At 48.1% G+C, this 23890-nt stretch overlaps 1 long non-coding RNA gene across 3 annotated transcripts in view; it reads left to right on the top strand.

The window, feature by feature from the left end:
• LOC138849723 (uncharacterized) overlaps window positions 1–22010 on the top strand; it is a 154821-nt gene extending 132811 nt beyond the window's left edge. For 2 of the 3 annotated variants that reach the window (XR_016234334.1, XR_011388835.2), the window contains 3 exons: window positions 8321–8432; window positions 8585–8755; window positions 21399–22010. This is a non-coding gene — a long non-coding RNA (uncharacterized LOC138849723). The remainder of the gene's footprint in view (window positions 1–8320; window positions 8433–8584; window positions 8756–21398) is intronic. The other variant, XR_016234333.1, reaches the window with a different exon arrangement.
• Window positions 22011–23890: the final 1880 nt, after the last annotated feature.

Here is a 23890-nt window from a genome sequence, read left to right as displayed (position 1 = left end):
GCATGCCCCAAAGACATGGCAGGCCATGAACTCTTGGGGGAAAAAAAAAAAAAAAGCCAATGACCTTCCAGACAGGCTGTGAAATTCTGCAAGGAGTCTCAGAAAACCTCGATACTTGGAACACAGGGTGCTGCTCCTCCGCACGCGGAGGAGCCGCACCAGACCGGGCGCTTGTTGTTCCCTTTTTTTACAAGTCCTTTCTATAGTAAAGTAAGAATAAGTAAACAGCAAACTCCCAAAGCAAGAATGAGTAGAGAGAAATGAGAAAGAACGAAGTAACGAACTTCCCCGCGAACTCTCCAACGCACTCTCCAACCAACCCACACCACCATGCCGTCTCTCTCCTCCTATATAGTCCTCTCCACCAATCCCAACTCGGCTGCCCACACGCCGAGCACGCCGCTCTCCTCCAATCAGGAGCAGCTCCTGCAGCTTGTCAAGTTGGTGAGAGGCAGCTGGGTAGAAGCTGTTTACTTCTCTCCCAGCGCCATATTGTGGGAGAGCAGATGCATAGAATAAATCTTAATTCCAGTAACAGTATAGTCCGAATTGCTCCCCACAGATCCCCCTTTCTTTTTATTTTTTGGCGTTGATACGCGCCTGTGTAAAGTTCAGTGTGATCTTCATGCTATTGACTCTTGTTTGTCGTGCTACTTCAGAGTTTGTTGAAAAATGTCCCGTATTCCAAAGATCCCAAGGATTGGTTATTCATTGTTTTCTTCCTCAAATGGAGTTTTCTTCTTCTAGATCTTCTGCTGGCAGGTTTATCAACCGAATTCTTCTCTCAGGGGTCCATATTGGTTGTGCCGCACCCTGTGGAAAAAAACAAACGGCGCCTCGTACTCTTCTGAGTAAGGGGAACGGGCCTTTCCATTGGTTGTCCTGTAAATCCTTCCACATTACCCACTGTATTGATTCCTTATCAACTGATTGAGTATGCATTTCTGCAGGTGTTTTACCGTTCTTTTTCTTGTTCAAAAAATTAATTGTATAAAGAGCTAGGGCCAAGACATCCTTGTTGGATGTGGCCATTTCCCCTATTCCCCCTTTTTGTTTAATTATTAAATTTTTTAAATATAAGTGAGCGCGTTCTACCACAGCTTGCCCTTGTGGATTGTATGGAATACCGGTAATATGGGAGATTCCGAATTCTTTCAAAAATGCAGCAAAACGCTTTGATGTATATGCTGGGCCGTTATCCGTTTTGATCACATGAGGAACTCCCCAGGCTGCAAAAGCCTGCAAGCAGTGTTGGATTACTTGTTGTACTCCTTCTTTATTCATGGCTGTGGCCATAATTACACCTGAGTATGTATCTACAGTGACGTGAACACAGCTTTGTCGCCCAAAAGAGGGGATATGTGTAACGTCCATCTGCCAGATATGTCCTGGTTTAAGGCCACGGGGATTGGCTCCCGCAGGAATCTTTGGAACTATGGTAACAACGCACTTTTCACAGGATCTAATGATATCTTCTGCTTGCTTGCGGGGAATATTAAATTTAAAACTTAAAGTGTGGGTGTTAACATGCCATTTAGAGTGATATTCTTTAGCTTGTTCCAAAGCGGTGCATGCAAGCAAGAATCTTGAATAGTGATCTGCCATCATGTTTCCTCGAGTAAGTGGGCCAGGTAAATTAGAATGAGCTCTTATGTGGCCTATGTAAATAGCATGCTCTCTTTGATTTAATAACCCCTGAATTTCACTTAGATAAGAATAGACTGAGGAGGATTTAAGAATAAGGCACTGTGTAGCGAGCATCTGAACTGCATTCACCACATATGCACTATCAGACAAAATATTCATGGGTGCACTCTCTCTGCGTAATACTGTTGCGATAATAGCTAATTCTGCATGTTGTGGAGAAGGGGATGCTGTTAAAACGAAATATCGTTGATTGTTAAATATAGCTGCTCCTGTTCCGCCTTTAGCTCCATCCGTAAATACAGTAACTGCCCCTTGAATTGGATCCCTTCGCACCTTCTGCACCCGTTTGATTGAAACCTGTGTGCAGAAGTTAACAAATGGATGGCGAGGGTAGTGATTGTCAATCTCTATTTGTAGAATGAGAACTATGTATGCCCATTGCCAGCATTCCCTTGTAAAGGCTTCTACTGCCTCTTGAGCAAAGGGAACTACACATCGCTTTGGAGTCTTCCCTGCCATTTCTGTCGCCTTTTTTATTGCTGTTAATATTAAATCGGCCACCGCAATGCCTTGGGTGTATAGTACACGCGGTGCATGTGAATGTGGGTATACAAACAACAAGGGTCCTCCTTGCCAAATGACTGCGAAGGGATACAGCTGTTCCATAAAAATTAATATTTCTAGGGCTTGTTGTGGATCACATCTTTCCATCTGCATTGCTTTAATTTGTTTTTCAATTTTCTGTAACGCCAAGCGGGCTTCTATTGTCAATCTACGAGGGGAATCAAGCTGGGCATCTCCTTCTAAAATATTGAATAATGGCATCATATCTTCGGTAGTTAATTTACAATAGGGCCTCAACCAATTTAAATTGCCACATAATTTTTGGAAGTCATTAAGGGTCTGTAACCCATCTATTGCAATTTCAAATTCTAATGGGGTTACCTTTTCAGAAGTTACTTTAAGTCCTAAGTACTGTACTACTTCCCCTTTTTGTATCTTCTCTGGCGCTACTTGTAACCCAACTTTTTCCAAATATAATAGCAGCAGCTTATATGCTTCCATTAGGTGACTTTCACTTTCAGCCGTTATTAACAAGTCATCCATGTAGTGTAAAATTTGTACTTTTGGGCACTGTTGTCGAACCGGCACTACTGCATGGTCAACATATAGCTGGCATATGGCAGGACTGTTAGTCATTCCTTGGGGAAGCACCTTCCATTCATATCTTTTGTCGGGACCTTGATGATTAATGGAAGGTACGGTGAAAGCAAACCTCTGAGTGTCTTGTTCATGTAGAGGTATGCTAAAAAAGCAGTCTTTCAGATCGAGTACTATTAGTGGCCAATGCTTTGGGATCATAGTAGGAACCGGGAGTCCGGGTTGCAATGCCCCCATGGGTTGCATCTGCTGATTAACAGCCCGTAAATCATGCAACAACCGGTATTTCCCTGATTTTTTCTTTATCACGAATATTGGCGTATTCCATGGGGAGGTTGATGGTTGCAAATGGCCTGCCTCTAATTGTTGTGATACTATATCATTTACCGCAGCCAACTTTTCCTGGGTAAGGGGCCACTGTGGTATCCACTTTGGCTTGTTGTCCAGCCATGACAATGGCAGCGGCTGCATCTCAGTGGCCCCCACGAAAAACCCGTGTCCTGTCTTTTAAAATCGCCTATGGGCTGGGCTAGGTCCCTTCTGCCTTCTCTGGAGCCTAATCCTCTCTCCTGATATCCCTTTTTATACATAATACGCCGTCCTGTAGAACTCTCCAATTGATCCTCATTTGTTAACGTCAGTCCCAATTGTTCTAAAATGTCTCTTCCCCATAATGTGATGGGGAGTGCACTAACATAAGGTTGCACATTTCCCTTGTTCCCTTCTTGATCCTGCCAATGAAGCACCTGAGCACTCCTTGATGGTGTCATGGCCGCACCTAGGCCTACTAAAGTATTATCTCCTGGCTGAAGGGGCCATGACTTCGGCCAATCATTTTCCGAAATTATACTTACATCCGCACCTGTGTCTAGCAGGCCCTGAATTGACTTTCCTCTAATGGTTAAGGTCCACAGAGGTCGATCTGCTAGAGATAGGGACAAGGCTGCAAATTTCTCCCCTTGGGGTCCATTAACATCCTGCGCTCCAATCATGATCAGTATTTGAGCCACAGGTTCTTCTGGTTTGATTTGAATAATACCCTTTGTAGATTGTATTAGCACTTTTAGCTTATCAAAAGGTAATTGAATGACTCCGGTGATGACCATTAGGCCTCTCAAAGCATTTGTTTCTTTTCCTACGATTATTCCAAGTCCGTTATGCTCCGCTGAAATTGTTTCTGCCCTCACCTCTATGGCTTGTGGCCCCATTTGAGGTGTCAGTACCGAATATTCGGTGGCTCGTAACTCTGCGCGGTAAATATTTGGTTTTGGGACCGTGGCACCCACCGATTGTTTTGGCCCCGGGGTGCAGGGGCCCACATTCCGTTTTTTTGCTGTTGACCATATACACCTGATCTTCTTATGGGGCCCGGCTCATTTGGCATCCTCTGGGGATTGCCTGCGCTGTTTATTTTAAAGTAACATTCACTGACCCAATGATTTCCTCTTCTACAGCGTGGGCAAAGGCCTGGTCTTCTCGAGTTCCCTATGCCCTGCCGATCTCGGGCTGGAAATCTGGCCCTACATTCCCTCATTAGATGCCCTTCTCGACCACATCTAAAGCATATACGTCCCCTCATGTTCTGTCTAAATTGTCGGGTTACTGCTACTGCAGCATGTGATCCAGAAACTACATCATCCATGACATCCCTACAGATTTTCAAAAAGGTAGGGATGTCCTTATGCTGCCATGGTCTAAGAGCTTCCCGACATGTTTTATTGGCCTGTTCATACGCCAATCTTTTGACTAAGGGCATTGCTTCTTCCACGGTTTCGAAAATGTTTCCTGCTGCTTCCATTAATCGGTTCACGAAATCAGCGTAAGGTTCGGTAGGGCCCTGTACTATCTTAGTTAGGCTGTGTCTTACTTCTCCTTTTCTGGGTATCACCTTCCAGGCTCTTCTTGCTATCTCTCTCACCTGTAAGAGGACAGCTGTTGGTAATCGGGCCTGCTCATCGGGACAGGCAAATCGCCCTTCTCCATTTAACATTTCCTCATCCCATGCTTGATTCCCTGTTTGATAGTTCTGCTTTGAATATTCTCGCGCAAATTCTTTATAGGCAGCTAGCCACAAGAGGAAGTCACCCCCGCCTAATACCGCCTTTACTAAGTTTCTCCAATCCTCAGGTATTAGGCCTTGCTGCCCGATGTTATCAAGGATTGCCTGAGTGTAACTTGCATGGGGCCCATACAATTGTACTGATTGCTGCAACTCTTTAAGTAATTTATGGTCAAGAGGCGTCCATCCCCTGTTTCCCTGTGGATCCTGAATTACAGGAAACACCTGGCCTGGTTCCTGGTACTGCTCCCAAGCAGGTTTTCTATAAACAGCTCCCCTTTGCTTGTTTTCGGTTCTTGGCCTTTCTAGCTCCTCCTGCATACCTACTCCCTCCATCACTCCTTCTTCCTCCCACTCTTCTTCAATCTCATGGGGAAAAAAGGGGCTTTTCTTTACAGGAGGAAACTTTGGTAGTACCAATGGGCGATACCGGGGTGGTGATTCATCCTTTGTGGTTGAATTTGCCAGCCTTGTATGGCCAGGCATCTCTCTCGGGGGCGAGGTTCCCTCCTCAGCTTCCTTCTCCCCCCCATAAGCTTCCTGGCTCTCTAAATCCTTCTTTGATTTTCTTCTCACTTGTTCGTTACAATAGTTGCTCGCCTGGCTGCCCTGCCATAGTTCTTCCTGCATTTCACTCCCCTCATTAAGCAACAACTCGATCCCTTCCGTGGGGTTCTGAAGCACCTGATCAACGAGTTGCCACAGCTTCAGCACTTCTATCGGTTCCCCAGCCTCGCGCATTTTCCGTCCCACCTGCCTCCACTGCTGTGGAAACCAGGGGGACGTCTCTACGATTGCTCTTACGAATGCATGAATTTTCCTCCCCCCTCGTTTCCCTTGCTTAGAGGAAAAGCTGCGACGAGGTGGGGAGTAGGAAGAGAGAGAGAGAGAAACCATATTTAGCCCATAGATGATCTTTAGGGAGAAACAGAGGATGGTGCCCAGGAGGAGGAAGAGGTAGCCAGTGGGCAAAGAGTAGCCAAAGAACTCCATTGTCTGTACCGTCTGTGACATGTTGGAGCAGTGAGCGTAATGGAAGACTGAGTCTCCCAGACGTTCCCAGTTAATACCTCCTTCCTAGCTTCTAATTTTCTTCCCCCGCGGCTTTTTTCCTAGGTTCTGACTAGCTTTTCACCGGCACTTTTTCCGTCCGGCCTTCCCCTAGGCTCTTTGCTAGTCTCTCTCTCCAGTAATTTCCCACTTCTTCCCGTTTCTTCCCTCCTAAGTTTTTTATCCGTCCTAGGTTTCCTATCCGAGTCACGGCACCACTTGCTGCTCCTCCGCACGCGGAGGAGCCGCACCAGACCGGGCGCTTGTTGTTCCCTTTTTTTACAAGTCCTTTCTATAGTAAAGTAAGAATAAGTAAACAGCAAACTCCCAAAGCAAGAATGAGTAGAGAGAAATGAGAAAGAACGAAGTAACGAACTTCCCCGCGAACTCTCCAACGCACTCTCCAACCAACCCACACCACCATGCCGTCTCTCTCCTCCTATATAGTCCTCTCCACCAATCCCAACTCGGCTGCCCACACGCCGAGCACGCCGCTCTCCTCCAATCAGGAGCAGCTCCTGCAGCTTGTCAAGTTGGTGAGAGGCAGCTGGGTAGAAGCTGTTTACTTCTCTCCCAGCGCCATATTGTGGGAGAGCAGATGCATAGAATAAATCTTAATTCCAGTAACAGTATAGTCCGAATTGCTCCCCACACAGGGCAATTGCCATCAGTGGCTCTTGGATCCAGGCCTTACTGTATTCCGGATGCTCCACACTGTTATTTCTCTGTGTGCCTTCCCCGCCCCACCCCTGCAACCCCACCTGGGCTGTCCTGGGCCAGAAGGGCTGAGCTGGACTCTAAAGCCCCATTGCCCCCTGGATGGAGCCCTACTGCCATCCCAGGCTTTGGAGCTGTACCCGGTTCCCAGGGATTTGGGAATGGGGTGAACAGGAAGCACGCGTTTAGTTGTAGCTCCAGCGCGCCTTGATGAAGACTCGCACCTGCTCGGCCCCTCTGCTCAGGGACTCAGTCTCCCCGTCGCTCCTCATCAGGGGGTGAGCCCAGGCCTGTGCCCCGGTTTCCTCTCTGTAGAACACGAGGGCGAGACCAGATCCTTGGCCCCCAGACCACGGTGTCTGTAGGAGTCACCTGGACAGCCTACTTACAATACAAGGACTGCTGGAAGCCCCCAGGAATTCTGATGTTTGTCCAAAGCTCCTTGATGGTGTTGATTCTGGTGGTCTGCAACCACAGTTGGGAAAACAGCGGACCAGATGGAAGTCTTTGGGGCTAGAGAGTTCGTGATGGACCCCAGCCGAGGCACGGACTTGGCATTCTCTATGATTGGTGTGAGTGTTCCGTTTACTATCACGTACAGAAAGCATGTTTTAATTAGTGGGTGTTTACAGTCCCTTTGCCACAATTCTGTTTGGAAACAGAGACTACCTTTTTTTAAAATATTTATTTATTTATTTTTTTATTTGAGAGTCAGAGTTACACATAGAGAGGAGAGGCAGAGAGAGAGAGAGAGAGAGAGAGAGAGAGAGAGAGGTCTTTCATCCGATTGTTCACTCCCCAGCTGGCCACAATGGCCGGAACTGTGCCGATCTGAAGCCAGGAGCCAGGAGCTTCCTCCAGATCTCCCATGTGGGTACAGGGGCCCAAGGACTTGGGCCATCTTCTACCGCTATCCCAGGCCTCAGCAGAGAGCTGGATCAGAAGTGGGGCAGCCAAGACTCGAACCCGAGCCCATACGGGATGCCTGCGCTTTAGGCCAGGGCTTTAACCTGCTGCGCCACAGCACCGGCCCGAGACTAACCTAAGGCGAGTTCCTTAGGGCCGAGGAAGGTCACACAGAGGAAACAGGTGAGGAGCACTGTGAAGACACGACCTTGAAGAGCCACCGTGCAGTCCCCACCCACTCCTGTTTTATTCCAGCCTTCCTTGATTAGACGGGGCAGGCAGTAAAGGGGCAGCTGCCGCCCTACGTAGAAGCAGACAGGGAGCTGGACTCGGGACCTGCTGGATATGCAGTCTCGTGTCGTTGGGAAACCCACCCTGTGCTCTGAACCGGATTTGGTCCCAAGCTCTTGTAGACATTTAAGCTCCAGGCATCCCTGTGGAACTGGAGGGTAGAATCTAAATCCAAGGGCGGGGTCGGGGAGGTGGGCTGGTGGGAGGGCTTTTGGCGACTGGGGGCGGGCCTCAGAAGGCAGTTCTCACGACGGGATTGGGTGTGGAGCCGAGTGGGCCCAGCCTGTCTCTTTGCTCCCTGGTTCCCTGGCTCCTTCCTCTGCCTGTACTCCATGGTCTGCCACTGCCACTCTCGTCAGAGGCCAAACCCGTGGGCCTGCCTGATCTTGGACCTGAACCTCCGAACCTTCCCGTCATAAAGTGAGCTTCCTCCGGTATTCCACTGTAGTGACACAAAGCTAACAAACCCCATTTCTTTGGCTTTTTCAGATTTTTATCAGAAAGGGAGGCACTGTCGGCAGCTTCTACCTTGCACTGACAGCATCCAACTTTGGAGCCAAAGACTTGATGAAAACAAAAAGCCTCTGATCACTGGGAACAGGTGAGGATCCCGGCTTGAGTCCCAGTGCAGCTGGGATTCCCAGGGGAGACATCTGTGGACCTTTGACCTGCCAGGTCAAGTACGTCTACAGCGACGGCTCAGGAGCCTCGTGCCACTCACCCATTTGGCAGATGCTCACTGGGCATCTCTAGGTCCTAGGCGTGGACGCCGTGCGGGACAAGTGCCGTGACCTGAGGGACCGTGGTGCTGTGGCTGCGGAGAGCAGGAGGAGCTGGCTGAGGAGCCGACCCCTGGTTGTAGGAGACAAGCAGGTGGAGAGGGCTGGAACAGCGAGCTCTGAGCCACACGGCAGGGAGCAGGGGGTGAGTGCCGGCTAGTGAAAAATGGCGTTCGGGGGGGAAACAGCGATTCCTAGCTCCCTTTGGACAAAGGGAGAGGCCGTGACCTGTCCGTGGGGATGGAGGCTGTTCCCAGAGGTAGCTGCTGAGCTGTGCTGCCTGGCGTGTGGCCTAATGTGCTGCTGGTTACTGAATTCTGCAATGGAAAATTTTAAGCACGTGCTGTTTTATTAAGAAGTTTCTATTAAATTTTCCTTTGACTTGCATTTCCAAATAATAAGCCGAGCACGCTTGGTTTAATTTTCAAGTTGATAAAGCTTCCTTTTCTGTTGCTAATTTAAGTCACTTACAGTGAATTTTGATTAATCCGGGATAGGAAGTTTTGTCTTTCTTAATTGAAAACATTTTTGAATCAACAGAACACTGCACTAAATGATTCAGAAAATGACCAGGCTAGAGCTAGGAAAGTCTTTTCCTTGTTTTTATTTTAAAAAGAGCTTTCAAAGGATTCATTTTTCCAAATTCTTACAGTAATGTCACTGAAGAGAGTTACAACTGATTTATCTCTTCTGATGAAAAATGAAAGTCTTCCTGGCTTCTTGTTGTCCACAAGCACAACTCCAGTGATGGTCACAGCCTGTGTTTGTACAGGGCCAACAGGTTGTTGTTACAGGCACTTTACCTTATCTGAACTTCCCAGCATCCTCTACCTGGGGAGGTGGTGAGGGGGTGATCCTGGAAAATGATGCAACAAAACTGACCTCCTCTCACACCGTAACATCAGCTGCGATGTGCAGTCACCTTAAACCTCAGGTGTTGACTAACGAATGTTGTGTCAGTCGGGAGAGGAATGAAATCCAGAGTTCTCATAAGGGCCTACTTGCCAGTGCCTGTCTCTTCCTCCCCTGCTGCCAGACCCGCCCACCCAGCCCAGAACACACACACAGCTCGCCCCTGCCCGGGGGCCTTTGCTCTCCCCTCTGCCTGGCGTGTTTTTGTGCCAGGAATCCTCATGGCAGTGTAGCACAGCCTTCCCTACCCTCAGCACCCGCACCGGAGCGGTACGTGTGTTCCCGTTACGTGTGTTGCGCCTACGTTGGCGGCATCAGCATCTCCCAGAGTCCACAGATGGCACTGGAGTTTGCACTTGGTGGTGTGTGTCCCGTGAGCTTGTCAAAGGCGTGAGCTGCACCCACCACACACGGTGGGTTCCCTGAACAATCCGTACAGAGTGGTTCTCCCTAGACTTCCCCTTGTTCTACCTTTCATCCCTTCTTCCCCCAACCCCTTGCCATTGTTGGTCTTTTTCATGGTCTACATAGCTGTGCCTTTTAAAGAAGCCATAGAGCTGGAATCATGCAGCCTATAGCCTTGTCAGATGGACCTCTTTAAACACTTATCAATGTGCATTTAAGTTTCCTTCATGGCTTTTCATGGGTTGAAATCTCATTTCTTTTTAGTGCTGAATACTATTCCATTGTCAGAATGTACCACGATTTATTTATCCATTCACCTATCGAGGGATGTGTTGATTGCTTCCAAGTTTGGGGGTATATGACACATTTGCTGTTTATTTTGTGATATGTGTGTGTATGTTTCTCCATTCTGCTATCATGGACCTATTTGCTTATTCATATCCCTTTTGACTATAGAGTACTAACTGCACATTACAAGGTTCAATAAAGAATCAATGCACAAAGTAAAAAGTAATATAGAGCAAAACCTCTAATGCTGTAAGTCTCTTGGCCTAAGAACTCAACCTGTCCAGTCTTGGTGGCAAGCTCAGGGCCTACAGAGGCCATGATATTTAGCGGCCAAGTGTGCAGATGGGATTTCTGCTTAAAGCAGTCGCAGTGAGTGAAGACAAAAGACAGATCAGTGACAGAAGAGAAAAGGAGGGAGTGTCTGAACTGAAGGACCAATACCTTGGGTAGTCAGGGCCTTTGTGGGAACAAGTGAAAGGGAACAACCACAGCAGTGATAACAGAAGGGTGAAAGGTATGAACAGGCAATTTACATAACAGGAATTGCGAAAGGCTAGCAAGTATGCAGCAGGCTTAAAACTGCCTCGAATCAGGAAAATGCAAAGAAATCTACAACAAGGTGTCAATTTACAAGGTCCAACTTGGAAAAACTAAAAGGTAGGCTGATAGGGGCCTTGTCCAGGGCTGGTGGCAGTGGATGGTGGATGGACCATGGGTTTGTGTATCTGTTTTACCCCAGCAGGAGCAAAGATAGGCATATTTGCTGCATGGAGAGGAGTTGAAGCAACCTGCAAGGGGTGGGGAAGGGCGGTGCAGGTAGGGGAAAGGATGTGGGGAGCTCACCACTGGGTCCTGAGCTGTGCAGGACCACATGTGCATGCATAGACCTTGGGTCAATCTTTTTTTTTTAAGATTTATTTATTTATTTATTTGAAAGGTAGAGTTACACAGAGAGAGGAGAGGTAGAGAGAGAGAGAGAGAGAGAGAGAGAGAGAGGGGTCTTCCATCCACTGGTTTACTCCCCAGTTGACTGCAACGGCCGCTGCGCCACAGCACCGGCCCCGGGGCCAATCTTAAAGTAGTGTTTTGTGGGAAAGAAAAAAGTAAGAAAAAGATTGAGCTCTGTGTTACAAGTTTTATTAAAAATATAGCATACCTGGCCCATCTGATATTCAATGCTGATTAATTTTAACATGTCCTTCCTCTATAACCAAAATTATTTTAAGTACTAATCAAGAAATGAGGCCAGCACCATGGCTCACTTGGCTAATCCTCCGCCTGCAGCGTCAGCACCCCAGGTTCTCTTCAAGTCCAGCTCTCTGCTGTGGCCCAGGAGTGCAGTGGAGGATGGCCCAAGTGCTTGGATCCCTACACCCGCATGAGAGACCAGGAGGAAGTACCCGGCTCCTGGCTTCGCATCTGCACAGCGCGGCGGTAGCAGCCATTTGGGGAGTGAACCAACGGAAGGAAGATCTTTCTCTCTGTCTCTCTCTCACTGTCTATAACTCTCTCTCTGTCTCTCTCTCTCTCACTGTCTAACTCTACCTGGCAAAAAAAAAAAAAAAAAATCAAGAAATGAAATGAATAATATTGGCCAGAGGATGAACAGACACTAAAATATTTCTTTTACTGAATTTTGTATAATTATGCCAACAAAAACAAAATATTCTATTTCAAAGAGGAGATATTAATAGATTAACATTTTAGTTAATTTTTAGATGAAAACACCTGCATATTAATCTGTTATGGTAATAAACAGCAACACAACAGTTTCTAGTTTTTTTGGAGTTTGTTTTCAGGTTTTTAAGTCTTTATTTTTTTCCACTTTCTTGTTTTGAGCTTTGGCGTCTAAAATTTTCAATGGCTTCATCCAAATAACAGTGTTAGATTTGTCAATCAACCTTCACTCATGGAAAAACAATGATTTTCCTTCTGAAAATTTCCCATGAAACAGTAGGTATTCACAGATAAGAAAGGTCTTAAGCATGAGGATAAATTTGGCAATGAATCATAAACATTCCATTTTGCAATAATATGTTCCAGAGAATTCGAAGGCAAATGAAAACAACAAGTGGTCACGAGGCATGGCGAGACAGAAGTAGCTCACTTTCTGTTCTTCATATTTATGATCACTGTGCTATTCTAGTTGAATCAAACTGAACCTTTATGGATCTCCTTGCAAAAGCAATGTGTGTATTACATCCGTGTGTGTGTCAGGGGCCAACTAGGATAGCTAAGAGTTCTACAAGTCAACCTCAGTGTAGAATAAAATGCCTACTACCCAAGGATAGGCAATAGAAATGTTAACTGGAAGCTCACCTACACGTTATTGAATGTAACGCACACGCCTTTATTGCCTGCATCTGGGGCAGGTTGCTACCTCGACTCCTGTCTAGCTTCATGCTGTGGGTAAAGAAAAAATAATCCTCATAGGAAGTGGGAGGGGAGGGGTGGTGAGGAGGCCAGGTGGAGGGCGCCAGGGCCAGGCAGACGGGAGAGGGTCAGTGGGGCCAGGTTGATTCAGCCCAAGCATCCTCACTCCATGCCAGGACAGGGCGTGGGCCCCTGTCAGGGAGTGCCAACTTTGGCCTAGGCGCTGTTCTTTGGACCCTTTAAGTCAGCAGGTAGAAGACAGCGCCCACAGTAGAAAACGGTGGGCAAAGGATAAAGACGGGCTTTTCAGCAGAGAAATTCCCCAAAGCCAGCATATATATAATATGTTGAAAATCATCAGTAATCAGAGGTGCAAAGTAAATCTACAACACGGAGCAGGTGTTCAGCCTAGCTGTTAAGACTTTGGTGTGCCTGCACCCCACAGCGGAACAGCTGGGTTTGACACCCAGCTGTGGCTCTGACTCCAGCTTCCTGTCAGCAAGACCCTGGGACGCAGTAGTGATGATTCGAGGAGCTGACTTCCTGTCGCTCACTTGGGAGACCTGGATTCAGTTCCAGGCTCTCAGCTTTGTTCCCTACCAGAGAGAGGTTGCTGAAGGCATTTGGGGTGTGAAGCAGCAGATGAGAGCTGTCTCCCGCTTTCTCTCTGTGTGTCTCTGGGTGTGTGCCTCTCTCTCAAGACAAAACAAACCATGATGTCACTTTACAAGATGAGAGCTGAACAAGTTGGGGGCAGGGGGGATGGGGCCTTGAGGGTAAGTGAGCTCCGTCCAGGGCCAGTGGTGGCGCTGGTGCGTTTTCAGGGTAATGGACAAAAGCCAGCAAGGCAGGACCCGGTCTCCCCCTGCTTTACAGATAGGTGAGGCACACGGGCATTGTGCAGGGACAAACAGAAGGAAACACAGAGAAGTGGTTGCCCCTGGAGTGAGAAGGGGGTGTTATGGGGCGCAGGCCACCGAGAAGGAGCCCGAGGCGCCTGGCGTGGACCACAGGGCGACAGCCTGGCAAGGGGAGTGTTTCGCTCAGGCTGAGGGCAGGGCAGGGGAGAGGAAGAGGGAGGAAGGAAGGAGATGGGCAGGAGACAGGGAGGGAGGTGGTGCGTGCAGAGACGGTAGGGAAGGTGAGGAAGTGAGGGAGGAAGGGGAGTGGTAGGGAGAGGTGGGAGGGACAGAGGTGGGGGCCGGTAATGAAGGGCGGGAATGTCTTCACTCTCAGCCGGGTGCCTGATTGGACTCCAGCGGCTGGCTCGGTTCCGATCGGTTGATTAGCTTCTCTGTGCCCCAGCTTCCCTGCCTACAGCACAGAGTGGCACTGGCACCCACCTGGCGGGCAGTATGCAAAGCGCCCGCACCAGCGCTGCCTCCTGAGCCTGGGCTGCGGTAATGAATTGCCATGAGCTGATTGGCTTAAGCAACAGACGTATCCTCCCCACGATTCTAGAGTCTGGGAATTCCCAGGTGCGATGGGGCTTTCTGTCTTCTCACTGTGTCCTCACAAGGGAGGGAGGCAGAGAGAGAGAGAGAGAGTGGTGGGTACTATGATTCCCATATTACATCTGAGGAACTCAGAGTGGTGGTGGCATGGGACAGAAACACGAGTGCTGTCCCTCGGAGCTGCTGCCCTTGACCGGTGGGGCCAACTTCCCAACTGATATTGATCTTGGGATTTGGGAATTTCCAAAATTATGTTACACTTAGAATAATCCCAGCATCCTCTGTCCTCTTCACTTACACTTACAGCTATTTAAAAATTTGTCCCATCAGGGGCCAGTGCCGTGGCGCAGTGGGTTATTCCTGCGCCCTGCAGTGCTGGCATCCCATATGGGCACTGGTTCTAGTCCCGGCTGCTCCACTTCTGACCCAGCTCTCTGCTATGGCCTGGGAAAGCAGTAGAAGATGGCCCAAGTGCTTGGTCCCTGGCACCCACATGGGAGACCAGGAAGACGCTCCTGGCTTCGGATCGGCACAGCTCTGGCCATAGCGGCCAGAGTGAACCAAAGGACGAAGACCTTTCTCTCTGTCTCTCCTTCTCACTGTCTGTAACTCTATCTCTCAGATAAATAAATTAAATCATTTAAAAATTTAAAAAATAAAAACTTGTCCCATCAATGAAAAACGTTTAGCTTGGCTGTACCATAACAAAGAAGCCCTGTGCCATCCAAGTGAGATGTGGCACATGTGTAACCATGTTTTAAAAAACTGAAGTTAATCTTAATGACATATTTTATTTGTATCAATATATTCATAATGTTACCATTGGAATATCTAATTCATAGACAGACTATTGGTGAGATATTTTGCGTCTTTTTATTCATGCCCATTCTACAAAATCCAGCACATTTCAGTTTGGACTAGCCTTGTTTCAAGTCATCAGCAGGCACGCATGGCTGGGTCACGGCTAGACAGCCAGTGGAGAATGTCCGAGTGTGGGGAAACGCCTGCCACACGGGGCCGTGTTTCAAAGTTGTAACACCTGGTCCCTAGCAACAGCCACAGCAGCAGACAAAAATCACTTCTGAAATTGCCAAAGAACTAATTTTGCTGCTAAAACGTGTACATTGGTACATTTCTCATAGGATGCGTATAAGGTATACAATATGTGCAGACTTGCCAGTACCTATTTTTTTAAAGATTTATTTTATTTTATTTTTTTATTTATTTTTTGACAGGCAGAGTGGACAGTGAGAGAGAGAGACAGAGATAAAGGTCTTCCTTTTCCGTTGGTTCATCCCCCAATGGCCGCTGCAGCCGGCGCACTGTGGCCGGCGGATTTATTTTATTTATTTGGAAGACAGAGTTACAGACAGAGGTAGAGACAGAGAGAGAGGTCTTCCATCTGCTGGTTCACTCCCCAAATGGCTGCAACAGCCAGAGATGTGCCGATCTGAAGCCAGGAGCCAGGAAACTCTACCGGGTTTCCCACGTGGGTGCAGAGGTCCAAGGACTTGGGCCATCTTCTACTGCTTTCCCAGGCCATAGCAGAGAGCTGGATCGGAAGAGGAGCAGCAGGAAACAGAACCAGCGCCCATATGGGATGCTGGTGCTTCAGGCCAAGGCTTTAACCCGCTGTGCCACAGCTCTGGCCCCTCGCGGTATCTATTTTATGTGCCAGAGTGACTCACCCTTCACAGCGGACAAGCCGTGAACACACACCACAGGCTGCAGCCACGCACAGCTCTGACTGATGTGACCAGGGACCTCTTGGCCCCGTCCCACTACTGGAAACATCAACCTTAACCTTCACGGCCTCAAGTCACTCCTTGCCGTCCACGGATGCCCTACAACAAGCAGCCACTCAGAGCAGTAGCTGGTTATGTTTCATCAAAGGAGAATTATACGTCTTCCAGTTTTCCCAAGTTCTTGACTGATTTTTCTTGGGGTTTGGAAGGATGTGCACATTTCCTTCTGAGTGCTGAGAAGGAGTTCCTTCATGTAAGCCCCACTCTCATCCTCCGGCTTTGCTCTTCGACAGCTCCAACAGAGACCAGGAACCCTGGTGGTCACACACAGGTGCACACAACTTGGGGCACCGACCTGACTTCATCTTCTGCATCCTCAATATGTTGAAAGTTTTTCTTTTCCTTCAATGCAGCCTCGGGACGCTATCCCGAGTGCCCTGCTTCTATTTTAAATTTAACGGCCTGGACACTAGCTGATAATTTAAATGGGAAGGGAATAGAGCAAGTTGTCCTAGTAACAAACACTGAATGCTGGGAAATTAGATCAGTGAGTAACTGCCGTTGTCTTGACCTTGCTGCGTGGAGACAAAGGCACTAAATCGCGTAGAGACATCACTCGTCTCTGAACACCGTTGTCTTATCCTGAGACATCTTGTACGGCTCATCGTGCAGCAAAACACTGTTCAGAAGATGGATTCCAGTGGCTGGCATCGTTGTGCAGAGGGAGAAGCCACATCCTGCAGTGCTGGCATCCCATATGAGTGCTGGTTCGAGCCCTGACTGCCCCACTTCCCATCCAGCTCCCTGCTAATGCACCTGGGAAAGCAGCAGAAGATGGCCCCCAAGTACTTGTGCCCCTGCCATCCACGTGGGAGACCCGGATGGAGTTCCAGCCCTGGCCATTGTGGCCATTTGGGGAGTGGACCAGTGGATGGAAGTCTCTCTCCCTCTCTCTCTTTCTCTCTGTAACTGCCTTTCAAATAAATAAATAAAATTTTTAAAGCCAAATGTATTCCAAAATAGTTATTTTATGTGATGGACTATGAGTTTGATACTAAAAACCAAATAACTCCAATCAAGGTTCTCTTATAAAATTCTTATCCATTAAGATCCTGACCTAAGGGATCAATAAAAAATTTGCAGGCCATTGGGAGAAAATGATGGTAAATTTGGAAATATAAGTTCAGTGATCTTTTAAAATAGGGCCAAGGCCTCTTCTTTTTGTATGATAGGCTGATTGACATTTTTTACTATTGTTCTTAAATAAATCATGTCCATAATGTATTTTTCATGATTATCCCAGTATCTTTCAAGTGAAGCTAGAACTTTGAGCAGTTTCAAAACAGTATGAGGGCAGAAATAAAGATTTATTTAAGATACTCTTCTCATTTCTTATGGTTGTCCTGACTGTACCTAATTTTTTTAAAAAAAAATTCAAATGATCATACAGTAAAATTAACCTTTTTTGGTTTGAGTTCTGTAATATAAATATACATATATAATATAAATTGTTATATATGAGATATGATATATATATATGATACAAGTAAAACATTGAGAATTGTATTATATAGATCTGTTTTTGGGAAAATTGTCATCCCTGCTATATTGAGTCATCCAATCAATGATCATGGTGTGCCTCTCCTTTTATTTGATATTTTAATAGATATTATTTGATTTCTTCTTTCTCTTTTGTAGTTTTCGGCGAACAGCTCTTGCACATTTTGCTAGATTTATACTCGATCATTTCATCTTTTGTGAGCTATTGTACATATTGTATTTTTAAAATTTTTATCTTGAATTACAGATTAGTAGTGTATAAAAATGATTGATTTTTTTGCCCACGCCTATTCGTCTACAAAAATATTTTGAGTGACTTGACTTTGCAGAGTACTTCCAAAGCATTCTACTTCATATTCATGGAAGTGACGACTCTCTGAACATGAATTTTGTTGGCTTGTGCAGTATATAATTAAGTTGTGGAATTACAATAATATGCACAAGTGGCAGGAACAGGTTCAGGAACAGACTCGGTCGCTTGGGGTTCACACAAATCTGTGAGCAGAAGCACGGCACCCTGCGATGCAAGGACACGGCTCGCCCGGGCATGAGCGGAGTAAGTGGGGAGCCAGTGACTCCGAGCGCTAGCTGTGTGAAGAGCACGTAAGGGAGTTCCACTGAAATATCTACATTAAAGAAAGAAGAAGGAGACAGGACGGCCCAGTGTCTATGACCGCGTTTGGTCCTGAAACTAATGAGACATCTTGAGAGCCTAAGAAACAGGTTTCACACTCAGTGCAGGATTTCCACTGATAAAGCCTACAGAGAAAGCAAGGGAGCTCCTGCAGCCATGTTTTTAAAGATATTTAATGATGGGGAAAGAGCTTCATTATAATAGCAAGTGAAAAAATGAGGATAAAAATGATCCAAATACACAAAAATATATTTATTTATTTATAGGAAAAGGTGAAAAACATGTCAAAATGTTTGAAATCGTTATCTAAGACAATTGAGATTATGGTTGGGGTTTCTCTTTTTCACATTTTTTAAATGGCATGTACATTCAGAAGAAAGGTTACAGTCAGGAGAAAGGTTAGTTTTTCAAAGAGGAGGAATTCTTTTACTTTATTTGCCTCATTCGAAGGTCTGACAATAATACTCTCATTGTTCTCTTGGGTCGTAATAAAAAGCTATTAAAAGGTTTTGGCATTTCCTACCAATTTCCTCTGCCTTTTAAGAACCCAAGCAAGCTGAGGTGATTTCTGCCATTTGGTAAATTACATTAATGATTATGACAGCCATAATTACACAGCCTTTGCAAAGCTATTTAATAGAATCATTCCTAGGGAGATCTTAAGGAATCGCAAGTGGAGGTCAGGGCCAACTTCACATTTGTCCCCTTCACAGACATCCACTGTTCATTTCAGCCAAGGTCATGAATCTCAGCTGGAGTGCAAACTGAAACCATTAAATAGGGTTATTTCACTCTTTTTCCTCATCACCTTGCATGGGTGAACCCTAGCGTTTGTTGATTGGTATCAGAGTTATCCACATAAAATTCCAGGTCAACTGTATGGCATTGAAAAGAAGCTGCTGTGGCCAGCGCTGTGGCGTAGTGGGTAAAGCTGCTGCCTGCAGTGCCGGCATCCCAGATGGGTGCTGGTTCAAGTCCCAGCTGCTCCACTTCCGATCCAGCTCTCTGCTATGGCCTGGGACAGCAGTAGAAGATGGACCAAGTGCTTGGGCCCCTGCACCTGGAAGAAGCTCCTGGCTCCTGGCTTCGAATTGGCACAGCTCCGCCCATTGTGGCCAATTGGGAAATGAACCAGCGGATGGAAGATCCCCCTCCCCCCACCTTGCCTTCTCTCTCTGTGTAACTCTGACTTTCAAATAAATAAATAAATGATTTTTTTTTTTTGACAGGCAGAGTGGACAGTGAGAGAGAGAGAGACAGAGAGAAAGGTCTTCCTTTGCCGTTGGTTCACCCTCCTATGGCCGCCGCGGCCAGCGCGCCACGCTGATCCAATGGCAAGAACCAGGTGCTTCTCCTGGTCTCCCATGGGGTGCAGGGCCCAAGCACTTGGGCCATCCTCCACTGCACTCCCTGGCCACAGCAGAGAGCTGGCCTGGAAGAGGGGCAACCGGGACAGAATCCGGTGCCCCGACCGGGACTAGAACCCCGTGTGCCGGCGCCGCTAGGCGGAGGATTAGCCTAGTGAGCCGCGGCGCAGGCCTATAAATGATTTTTTTTTTTTTTTTAAAGAAGCTGCACAATACCGCCCGGCTTCTCCTGGCTGCTGCCTCTTTTCCTGTCAGTTTCTTTGGGTGATGGTTCTTAACTTGCCCTGGGTCAACCAATGCAGACTGGAAAATTCTCTACATTCAGTTCCTTCTCCCAAATCTGGCACCCAACCCATTGAGGCTGCAACAGACAAGCCCTTCACATTGGTCTCCAGGGGTGGTCCTGGCGCACATCTCCATCTTCTCTCCCCTTCACTAGGCCAGTAGCCTCTGAACCAGTCTCCCTCCCTCCAGTCATCTTCCAAGCTAAAACCCCAGAGCCATTTTCCTGAGAACAAATCTGCTCACGTCCTGAACATCGCTTAAACACTGTCCGTGATGAAGTCTCTTTCCTGTGGCTAGGAATGTGAAAGGACTATAAAGGTTGTCAGAACCAAAATGGAGTCTCTCATGTCAACCCTAATGAAAATAAGTAAATGAAGCAGGGAGGTTATGAAGAAAGGATCCTCACATCCGATTGTGGAACAGTAACCATCCCAAGACTGCCAGAACTACGTCACACAGAGACTTCCGCAAACTTAACACAAAACACTTCTACAAGGTCAGGATCGACTTCCGCCCAGCAGCGGTCTGTTCAGCCTTGGACCAGTGTCAATCTGCTTATTAGTCATGGTGGTCAAAGATGATCGTCCCAAAATATACAATGTAATCCTCCATGGCCTTGCCTTTATAAACTTCTCTTGGCCTCTACCCTTCGACGTGCCTGCCGCCTCCTGCGGCACAGTTTTTCCCATTGCCCTGCTGTCCCTCTGCCTTCTGAACAAGGAGAGGTGGCAGGGCTATGTGTCAACGAGAAAGGCCAGGTTCCAGGAGCTGCTGGTGCCTCCCAGGAGTCCCTTTCCCTAGAGCCCTAGACCGGGACCCTGGATGGTGACCTGGACCAAGTCTGTGTGACCGCATTGGAGGAGGGAAGCTCCGGGAAGGCTGGCGGGTGACGAGGGAAGGGTAGAGGGAGGTCCGTGCTTTGACCACGGTTCTCAGACGTCACTGTGCGTCACAGTCACCTGGGGAGCTGGAAGGAAGCCCCTCGGCCTGGCCCGCTCAGTTCTGTTCCATCAGAATCTCTCAGGCAGGACGAGCACCCACACTCTTTACTCCCTCCCGGCTGAGGGCAGTGTGCCGCAGCTTTGCGAGCCGGGGTTCTAGAAGATTTGAGTTTGCCACGAAGGTTTCTTGGTGGACCGTGGGGGTACTGACCTTTCATCGGTTAAGTGTAAAATGACCGGTGGCCGTTGTTTGGGATTAAGCTCTTGAACTAGGTTCTAGCAGACTGGCCTGAAAACAGAGTCGCTCACGCTCAGTGTGCTAATGCACCAATCTGAACCTGCACTGCTCATCTGACCCTCTGAGAAGTCGTGACCAGAGAGAGAACAGCCAAATTTCCCAAGCAACGCGGATCCAGTGAGTAGGACAGCAGCATTGCTGAACCTCCGTCCTTTCCCCCAGAGAACCCGGGTGCTAACCAGTCCGTTATTTTTCTACTGTTCTGTCTCTCTGTGCCCATCTTACGGTAACTTTTTTTTAAAATTTCTTCAGGCTTTCTCTGTATAAAACCAACCTCCTCGGCTCAGTGCATCCAAACACTTACTCTATTCTGTGAAATGAAGTGTTGCCCGGTACTAGAGTTGAAAATCAAGCTGGTTAAGACCTTTAAATGGCTGTAATTTTGCTCCTTGACATCCCTGAGGGGTGGGATCCGCAGACAAAGCTCCGCCCCTGTCCTAGAACCTTCGGTGACTCTTTCTAAAGGACTCTCATTGTTCCTCTCCCCATGCAGCGGAAGCGTTCTCACCCAGCGTCTCCTCTATAGCCAGCAGGTTTCTAAGAACACATGGAACCCTGTGAAGCAAGTGCACCAGGCCGAGGACCTGCCCTTCTCCCAGGAAGCAGAAGGTGAGGACGGTCCCGCGCAAGGCGCTGCCTCTCTGCACTCCAAACCTCAACCCCTAGTTTCCTGAGGCTGACCTGTGCCATCTCTGATCACTTCCTTCCGGCCGGAGGCACAGCTGCCTGCCTCGTCGCCCTCCCTTCCTTCTGGGCTTCTGCTGGGGTGGGGTGGTGGAGCAGGCAAGAGTTCGAGGATAGAAAATCAGGCTGGGGCCTGTGCTGTGGCACAGCAGGTTAATCCTCCGCCTGCAGTGCCGGCATCCCATATGGGCGCTGGTTCTGGTCCCGGCTGCTCCTCTTCAGATCCAGCTCTCTGCTGTGGCCTGGGATGACAGTGGAGATGGCCCAAGTGCTTGGGCCCCTGCACCTACATGGGAGACCTGGAAGACGCTCCTGGATCCTGGGTTCGGATTGGTGCAGCTCCAGCGGTTGCGGCCCATTGGGGAGTGAGCCAGTGGATGGAAGACCTCTCTTTCTGTCTCTCTCACTGTCTGTAACTTTACCTCTCAAATAAATAAATAAAATTAAAAAAAAATTAGGTTGACCAGCTGCTCCAAATAGCCCAGGGGTGCATTTCTGAGTAAGTCGCTGCCTCTACACCACAGGCAAGGTGCAGGTGAGGGGTTAGGTGGCCACTGTGATCAACGTCTTTACAATCTCAGCACCTGCAGCCCCCAGGGGCCGAGGCAGGGGGTGCTCTGTCTTCTTTGGAGAACACGGAATAGCAGAAACTTCGCCTACATCCTGGAAAGCGATCATCCGGGACTCGGGGTTGCGTCTGGGAGCCCAGCCTGCCCAGGCAGCCCATTTACACAGCGCTGCTGCCCATGAGAACCCAGCCTTCTCCTACCAGGGGCCCCGTCCTGTCCCTGCAGCTCATGGCCGCTGAAGGAGCAAGCTCATGAGCACGTGCACACACAGGTGCACAAACCCGTAGTTGAACCGCACAGGCTTTGCTCTTTTTGGCTGGAGTGAAGTCCAGGTCCTGAAAATACAAAAGGGTTCCATTTCTAGACCACCCTGATGCTGGAAGTGGCACCGTGGGAGGCCGGGATGTGATCTTACACTGAGTGCATCTGCTGTGGATGAAATGTTTCTAATTTTTCTATGGAAAAGGCAGTAGTCACACACATTTCTCAAAAAGTTATGTTTGACTTTCTGACATAATGAGAAGCACACACACACACAGTGTCTCTTGCCCTAGTTCCTGACATAGAGCCCCTCAACATTGCACCTCTAGTTCTATTACCAGGTCTCTAACTTCAGCTCCTAAAACAGGGGTCCTGATTTCTTAGAAATTCCTAAGGGTTAGGAGCATCTACACAGTTTTTGCTGGGCTCCTGCATGGGGGTGGGATGGTCATCAGAAAGACCGAGCCGTGAGTGGACACTTGGAGCTTTCAGTTCCACCCTATCCTTTGGAGAGAGGACAGGAGCAAGAGGCTGAATTAAAACTGGTCTTGCTTCCATGATGGAGCCTCCATAAAAATCCCTAACATGATGGGCTCCGGAGAGCTTCCGGGTGGTTGAACGCACCTGCATGCTTCGCAGGGTGATGCATCCCAGCTCCGCGGGGACAAAAACTCCTGAGCTTGGGACCCTGCCAGACCTTGCCCTTGACTTCCTTTGACTGTTCATCTGTAGTCTTTGAAGAATCCTTTATAATGAACCACTAAATGTAGATCCTTCCCTGACTTTTGTGAGCTATTCAAGCAAATAATTGAACTGAGGAAGGGGTTGTGTGAAACTTCAGTTTGTAGCCAAGTCAGACGGAGGTTGTTGGGTAGCCTGGAGATGATCACCAATCATTGGCATCTGAAGTAGTGGGGAGGGGAGGGCAGACTTGAGGGAGTGAGCTCTTAGCTTGAGGGTTCTGTGCTAACCCCAGACAGGCAGTGACAGAACCGAATTGCGCTACAGGACACCCAGGTTGTGTCTACAGAGAATTGGCTGGTGTGGAACAAACACCCAGGCCTTTGATCCCAGAGATGTGCTGGGTTGAACGTGAGTGTTGGAAAGGAAACAGGCGTTTTCCTTACAGGCTCACATGTGACACACCATGTTTCTTGAATAAAACAACATTAAGTTGGCGCTGTCTGGGAAGATCTGGAACATACTACGCTTTGGAGCCAGGTTTTGTGTGCCATCAAAACAGTACACTCGTTAGGAAGTGGAGAGAATGGGAGGTGATGTTCTGTGGGACACAGGGACACTAGCAAACAAGGGCAGTAGGGAGGACCTCACTCGAGCCGTTTGTGGACAGCTGACCTTGACTTCCATGTATCTGACTGGGTGGGGACAGCTCCTTGCTTGGGGGCCACCAAATGAACCTCAAGGAAGTTGGACCCAAAGCGTTTAGGCCACATCAAGGAAGCATGGACCCAAAGCGTTTAGGCCACATCAAGGAAGCATGGAC

This window comes from Oryctolagus cuniculus, chromosome 5, assembly GCF_051225735.1.
Source record: "Oryctolagus cuniculus isolate XC-2025 breed Fujian yellow rabbit chromosome 5, ASM5122573v1, whole genome shotgun sequence".
Classification (NCBI taxonomy): domain Eukaryota; kingdom Metazoa; phylum Chordata; class Mammalia; order Lagomorpha; family Leporidae; genus Oryctolagus; species Oryctolagus cuniculus.
Note: the sequence above shows the minus strand (reverse complement) of the source record. Positions and strands in the feature narration are given on the sequence as shown.